This window comes from Natator depressus, chromosome 1 (genome assembly GCF_965152275.1).
Source record: "Natator depressus isolate rNatDep1 chromosome 1, rNatDep2.hap1, whole genome shotgun sequence".
NCBI lineage: Eukaryota > Metazoa > Chordata > Testudines > Cheloniidae > Natator > Natator depressus.
In genome coordinates this window covers 134,066,732-134,073,599 of record NC_134234.1, presented here as the reverse complement: position 1 = coordinate 134,073,599, position 6,868 = coordinate 134,066,732, and the positions used below count along the sequence as shown (strand labels likewise).

The following is a 6,868-nucleotide window of genomic DNA, read 5'->3' as shown; positions in this document are numbered from 1 at the left end:
CATTGGCCATTTTGGGTCAGGTGCCAGTGGGGTTACCTTAGCTTCTTAAACCTTTACAGGTGAAAGGATTTTGCCTCTGGCCAGGAGGGATTTTATAGTACTGTTTACAGAAAGGTGGTTACCCTTTCCTTTATATTTATGACTCCCTCAGTCAGGGATATTACCAGGGTTCTGATATAAAACAGTAGTAAATATAATACTGCTACTAATAAATCTATTAAAACATTAACAGTGCAGTAAAGCAACTATCTCAGTTATTTTTGTTTTTTAAATAACTGTAAATATGTCTTAACATCAGCACATTCCTAAATACAGGTTAAATTAAATGAGATTATTCAATGTTCCTTTCATGAGCTAACCACAAACATATATATAAATGCAAGCAGGGAACAGAGATAAGTCCTACAGAGGATGCATTACCTAGCAACAAGGTACACTGAGTTAGGCCTGGATCCAAAAACGGTATTTAGACTTCTAACTTCCTTTGAAATCAGTGGAAGTTAGGAGCCTTACTTTTGAAGATCTGGGCCTTAATGTCTAATTCAGGCTAAGGGAACGTTTTCTGATCAAAGCATGAAATATTTGTATGTAAGCAAAAGACATCAATGAAAATATTCTGCTTCTTTTAAAGAATAATAATCAAATAGCTTGCTAATAAACTATATAAAGGATTAGTCAATAAGTAAATATTCCCATGCACATTGGTTGTAGAATGGAGGCATTATCAGCAGCTCTGGGGTTAACCCTGTGTGTAGATTTTCACTTGAAGCAGTTTCAGATGTTATGGGAAGAAAACAAATGTTTGTTACAAACATACTGACACCACAACTCTGAATACAGATGTAGGTCGTGGCTTTCAAAGGAGCCTATGGGAGTTTAGTGCCCAAATCCCTCTGAATGCCAGTGAGATTTGGTTGTCTAATACTTTTAGGCTCCTTCAAAAATCCCAGCCTTCATCTTTTGCAAAGTTGCTAGGAAGAGCATTCAGCAGCACCAGCCAGGGGGAAACCGAGAGGCCCCAATCTGAATATATTTCAAGCACCCAGCACAAACTGGGCATGGGTGAGGCACAACCTTTGGTGCTGGCCTGGGGCCTTCCAGCTCCTTTCCCTTCCTGTGAGAGCAGGGGTCCCAGCGTTGTGAGGCGCCCAGGCCCAGCGCCTCTCTGGGGCTTGTTCCGTCCCACACCAGGCAGGGGCAGCTGGAAGGCACCAGCGCCGCCCACTCGAAATCTGCCCCGTGCAAAGGTGGGGGGGGGGGGCGGTCTGGCTGGCGGGCTCCGCTCCCGCTGAGTGAGGTTGGGGGGGCGGGGGGACTGACCCCAATCTCCCGGCTGCTACAAACAGGGGCTGGTGCCGGCGCTTGGGGAGGCGGCCCAGTGTCTTTCACCCCCACGCACAAAAGCCCTCGGCGCCCGCTGCCCCCTGACGCCCCTTCCCGGGCGAGCCCGAGGCGCCCGGACAGGCGCGGGGAAGCGGGGACGGAGGACGCTGGTTGCGGCGCCCGCTCCGCTCCGCTCCGCCCCGCCAGGGAGCGCCCCAGCCCAGGGGATCGGGAGCCGGCAAACCCCGCCCCCGGGCCCCGCTTCCCGCCGCGGCAGGAAGGAAGGAAGGACGGACGAGCGGGTCTCGGCGCTGGTGCTGCCCGCCCGGACCCACAGTACGTGCCGCGGGCCCCGCTCCACGTGGGGTGCGGGCTGAGGGAGCCCCCGTGGGGAAGGGGGCGGGGCTGGCCCCAGGGCAAGGATCCAGACACCTGAGGCGGGGGGAGCCCCCGGTTCCCAGCCGTGGCAGCCCATGTACCTGAGCCGCCTGGAAGAGGGGATCCCCGGAGCCGCCCGGGGTGGTGGGGCAGTGGGAAGAAAACAGAGAAATCTCTCTCTGCCCCCCCCTTCCACCCCGCCTGGGAACTCAGCTGGTGAATGGGGAGGGGGGCGGATACCTTGGGGTGTGAGGGAGACACCCCCCCGCGCCCCAAAACCATCCCGTGATCTGGGGTGAAGCGATGGCGTGGGGAGACCACCCACCCCTGTGTGAAGTGAGGGGGGAAAGGGACCCCCCCGCAAGCCCCTCTCCCTAAGGCAGGGGTGCTTGGGTGAGGAAGAAAGAGAACCCACCACTTCCCACCCCCAAGTGATAACCGCGGCCCCCGTGCTGGGCTCCCCGTGGCAAGGTGGCTGCCCCAGCAATGTTCTGCAATACACCAGGGCCTTGCTGCGTTGGGTGCTTTGCAAACATAGAGCACAAAAGATGGTTTGGTGCAGTATGGATGCACCAAACAGCCCTACTTAGAAAGCTTAAAACTGCTAGTAGTTAGTGGCCCGTGACCAGGATTCATCATCGGATTTGGTCTGCTGGTTGGATCACTAGCTTCCCTGGCTGGAGCCGGGTACTGAGGGGCAGCACGACAAGAACGCTGATCTGTGCCCTCCAGTGCTAGGCATTGTACACAAACGCACAATAGGAGATAGTGCCTGCTCCAAAGAGCTTAAACTACCTATTTCCTCCTCATGTGCACACTACTTCCTACCACTGACCTGCCAATGCCCCAAGATGGGACAAAGACCCAAAATAAGGCATACCAGTGATAATTTATTGTTCACTATTACAGTTTTTTTAATATAGTACAAATTGACCTTTCATTTTTTCCAAATTCAAAACCTGCATTTTCCCTATAAGCCACTCAAATGTACCAGGTATCCTGGATTTCAAAGCAACACCCTGTATTCTAAGATCCATATAGGACAGAGATCCCCAAACTGTGGGGCCCTCCTCCAGCGGGCACAGAGAAACATTTGTGGGGGAAGGGGGCCTGGGCCAGCCCCAGTGGGGGGATGGGGAGAGAGTGCTACCCAGCCCCTCTCTGCCCCCCACTCCAGTCCAGCCCCACTCCCAGTCATGGCCCCACCTGCAGTTCCAGCCCCAACTGCAGCCCCGCTACTGGCCACAGCTCCACTCCCAGCCATGGCCCCTGGCTCCCAACATGGCTCCACTCTTAGCTAAGGCCCCAGCTGTATAGGTAGCGATATTAAAATGAACATAGGTGGCGATGCACAGTGGTAATCCCGCTGGCTCCCACAATGCACAATGCCCCTGCCCACATGCGCAATGCACAATGCCCCTGGCTCCCAACACGGCTCCACTCTCTTAGCTAAGGCCCCAGCTGCAGCACAAGCCCTGCTTCTGGCCCCTCCAACCATGCTTCCTAGGGAGGAGAGAGTTTGGGGACCACTGATATAGGAGTAGAGCCTTAGGCTCTTGGGACCTGGTGAACTGTGACTTTATACATGCTACTGCATGGTCTGCATGAAGTTTTTGTACTGATTTAACTATTTCAGTGTGCGTTTGTGAGGCAAGGGGTTGATTTTCTACCAAAACAGTTAAATGAGTACAGTCTCTAGCCTAGCCACAATTATACCATTATAATTTATTCCCCTTTCCTTACAGCGGTAAGCTGTACCTGCATAAGCACCTTATACCAGAATAACTGCATGCATATTAGATCACTGTAACTATGCTGGCTGGATAACAGCCAGGTCCTAACCAGAGAACATCTTTAATATTTACCGACATCAAAAGTCAACCAGAGAACATCTTTAATATTTAGCGATATTCACAAACAGGAATGTAGTCTACAGGAGTTTTTGTTAAAGGGGTATACAGGTGTAATTAATTGGTTCTGTGTTGCACATCTACATTTCTACAAGAATTATAACTGGGCCACGTTGATATTAAAATTAACATAGGTAGCGATGCACACTGGTAATTAATCAGTAGCTGAGTGACAGAAAAGGCTGAATGGACTTTCTTTAAACATCCTCCTGCCCCCAGATTTTCTAGCACTAGAAATGTAAAATGATCATTTGAAAAATATAAGCTGTTGGTGCTACAACATGGCATTTTGTTCTCACCGAGTTCTTGGAATATGTACAAAACACTTACAGCAATTTCAGTAAAAAGAAAAGGAGTACTTGTGGCACCTTAGAGACTAACCAATTTATTTGAGCATGAGCTTTCGTGAGCTACAGCTCACTTCATCGGATGCATACTGTGGAAACAATTTCAGTATTGGTTCAAGTCATTGGTCCATCTGTTCCTTTATCCGACTGTCAGCATTACCAAATACTTAAAGATTTGGTGAAAAAGGTGGGGAAAAAATCATTCCTGACCCACACAAATGATTGATGTATTCCCTGAAATAAAAGGTGTAATGACTTACTTGCTAGTTGTCTTATTTTGCAGAGCTACAAAAGTTAATGTTGATAAGATTCTCCAGTCCTCTCTAGTTTTATTTACTTCAGTGACTTTCTGTGACAGTAAATTCCACAGATTGACTGTGGGATCTGTGAAGAAGTATTTTAATTTGTTCTAATTCCTCCCCCTCTTAATTATATCATGTTCTTTTACTATGCAACAGTGTGAAAAGAAGTGACTGACTAGCTCTTGCTATGCTCTTCATAATTTTAAATAACTGAAAGTCCCCTCAATCTTTTTTTTTTTCTTTCCTAAATAGTCCTGTTTCTTCAGGTCTTGCCATACTGAGCACTAAGACTTTTGTTGACTGTAGGCCTTTTCAAGCTGTGCAATATATTTCAAGTGTGGTTACCAAAACTGTGTACAATACTCCACCAGGGGGCTGTGCTCTCATGGTGTACAATGTATCATCACATTTTCAAAATAGCAGGTTTCAGAGTAGCAGCCGTGTTAGTCTGTATTCACAAAAGGAAAAGGAGTACTTGTGGCACCTTAGAGACTAACAAATTTATTTGAGCTCACGAAAGCTTATGCTCAGATAAATTTGTTAGTCTCTAAGGTGCCACAAGTCCTCCTTTTCTATTTTCAAAATAGAGCATTCCAGGAATCAATCCTACGGGATGGTAATCTGTCTCAATTTAACTTCAGTGGGACTGAGTGATGTACAACACTTTGTGGGATCAGACCATAGTCAGTTATGGCTTTCTTCTTTCATCAGTATTTAATATAAATGGGGAATTATATGATTTGAAAGGTTAGGAAAGGAGATAATACAATGCATCAGAAATGGACCGTTTGTCCTGTGTACAGTGCCTAGCACAATGGGGTCCTTATCCATGACTGGGACTCCTAGACGCTGTGGTAATACAAACCGATAATTATGTGGTTGTGATTTAAAAAGGGGGGGAGGGGACTTTCTGTGCCAAAGCCCTCCAAGCAAGAGAACATTTTAATACACAAAAAGGGACCAAGTATTCTTTGTCCAAGCATTTTATTGTTGCTGCCTGCAGCCTTAAAATCTTTTACTTTAGGCCCCAATCCTGCCAGATGGTCTCTGCCAGCAACTCCCCTATCCCTGCAATGAGACACATTCAGTGACACTCCATATGGGCACCAGGGTTTGCCTGCAGAGATCATTTGGCAAGACTGGGGCCTTAATTTTACTACCATGAGTAGTCCCATTGATTGGACTATTCACCGTAGTAAAGTTAAGCACATGTACAAGTGTTTGCAAGATTGGGGCCTTACCTTTAATGCCAGCATGCAAAATTCTGCCCATCCAATTGCCTGGGGATAGTCGTTTTTGTATGAGCAAGTAAATTTTTTCATCATCATTATGGTAAGTGCGGGCAAGTAGATTTTTTGCCTGGGCTAATACATTTTCTTGGTAATTTTTTACAATGATGATTCATACCTTTTAGTAATTTCTTCATTCAAAAGTTAAGTGGTGTTCCCAGTGACATTAGACTATTTTCGGATTGTGCAGCAACCTCCGTATTTTAACTTTTAGGAATTAAAATAATTCTGGCTCTACTTTTTTCATTTTCTGCTTCTTGAGTGATTTTGATAACCTATTGAATTTACTTTTGAAGAGCCATTTTGCTTTTTTGATTTCTTATTAATGATTTCTTTGTTTGTATTGTGGTGGTGCCCAGGATCAGGACTTTCCTGTGTTAGGAGTTATATTTCTATAAGGGTTCATAAATAATTTATGACAGTTAATTTTTTTCTGTTTGCTAAAATGTATATTTATTTCATGTTCCGTAAGCTGATACATTTTAATGGATTTGTGAGGGCTTTTTCACCCCTCAAAAAGCTCTCTCTATGTGCTTCGGAATATGGTTTGTATTTTTTTTGTCACTTATGGTATTAAAAACAAAGTCTCTTTATGTAAGGCTGTGAACCTGATTTTCGTTGATCCTTAAGGCAGTTCAGAGAATGGTTTGGTATGCAAAAGTCATAGGCAGACACAGAATTCTCGTGTGTGTAACTTCCCTAAACTACAGGCGGAAAATGAGAGAGGCAGCTACAGTACAGTTTACATTTTAAATATGAGAAAGAGACCTTTCTGTTTACTCCAGTGACTTTGACAGTACCCAGATGTGCACATGAAAGAAATGAAAACTATATACACACACGCACACATGCACGCACGCACACGCACCCTATGAGAGAGAAACACAACTTTTAAAAAGATGATAGCATAGGAAAATGTTTTTTGAGATGAACAGAAAGGGGAAGCCCCGCCCATGTCTTTTATATATCTGTAGGCTAGTTATCCTGCAAGTCACTGCAATGTTTCATTAGTGACCTCCGCTCTTTCTTTCCCTCCTGCCTCTCTTGGCAGGTGGGAAGGAAGACAATCAGTTCAGTCTCTTTGACAGTTTTGAACCTGATTCTGCTAACCTTTACTCATCTGAGTAGGCCCATTGACTGAACTGGGACTACTCATGTATGTAAGGACTGTTTACAGAAGGGTTGGTGAGTGAGGGGTTTGCATATTTGGGCTCTGTCTCCACTATACAAAGGGTGACCATTCAGCCTTTGTGCTGATTTGTGGTAGCTTCATGATTTGCATTTCTTTGGTGGTGTCAGGGTGGACTGCATTCAGATCT

The 6,868-nt window shown here is 46.0% G+C and overlaps 1 protein-coding gene across 2 annotated transcripts in view; it reads left to right on the top strand.

The window, feature by feature from the left end:
* Window positions 1–1,484: 1,484 nt before the first annotated feature.
* The window catches only part of GEMIN8 (gem nuclear organelle associated protein 8), a 37,215-nt gene continuing 31,831 nt past the window's right edge, over window positions 1,485–6,868 (top strand). The window contains exon 1 of one of the 2 annotated variants that reach the window (XM_074945946.1): window positions 1,485–1,659. The gene's annotated coding sequence lies outside the window, so the exon portion shown is untranslated. Of the gene's footprint in view, window positions 1,660–6,715; window positions 6,735–6,868 lie in introns of those variants that run through there. The other variant, XM_074945954.1, reaches the window with a different exon arrangement.